General features: G+C 33.9%; 1 protein-coding gene across 1 annotated transcript in view; it reads left to right on the top strand.

Moving 5' to 3' along the window:
• LOC119593592 (A disintegrin and metalloproteinase with thrombospondin motifs adt-1-like) overlaps positions 1-236 on the top strand; it is a 60,261-nt gene that overhangs the window by 52,511 nt on the left and 7,514 nt on the right. The gene's annotated exons all lie outside the window — the stretch shown is intronic.

A 236-nucleotide genomic window follows, 5' to 3' on the forward strand; every position in this document is an offset into this window, starting at 1 on the left:
ACGTAGATTCTCTTTCGACCGTCAAAGATTTCCATCCTCAGAGCTGAGTTTTATAGCTTTGATACAGATTATGTTCCCATGAGTGTTATCTTCTTATGATACACATATTTTTATTATAATACAGATTTCTCTTCGATGGCGGATAAAATATCATAGCGACTGAATTTAATGAATAACCTTAAGCAAATTTCCCAAGACGTATACCGTTCATAGGAAAAAGTACATCGTGAACCTTA

This window comes from Penaeus monodon, chromosome 32 (genome assembly GCF_015228065.2).
Source record: "Penaeus monodon isolate SGIC_2016 chromosome 32, NSTDA_Pmon_1, whole genome shotgun sequence".
NCBI classification, from domain to species: domain Eukaryota; kingdom Metazoa; phylum Arthropoda; class Malacostraca; order Decapoda; family Penaeidae; genus Penaeus; species Penaeus monodon.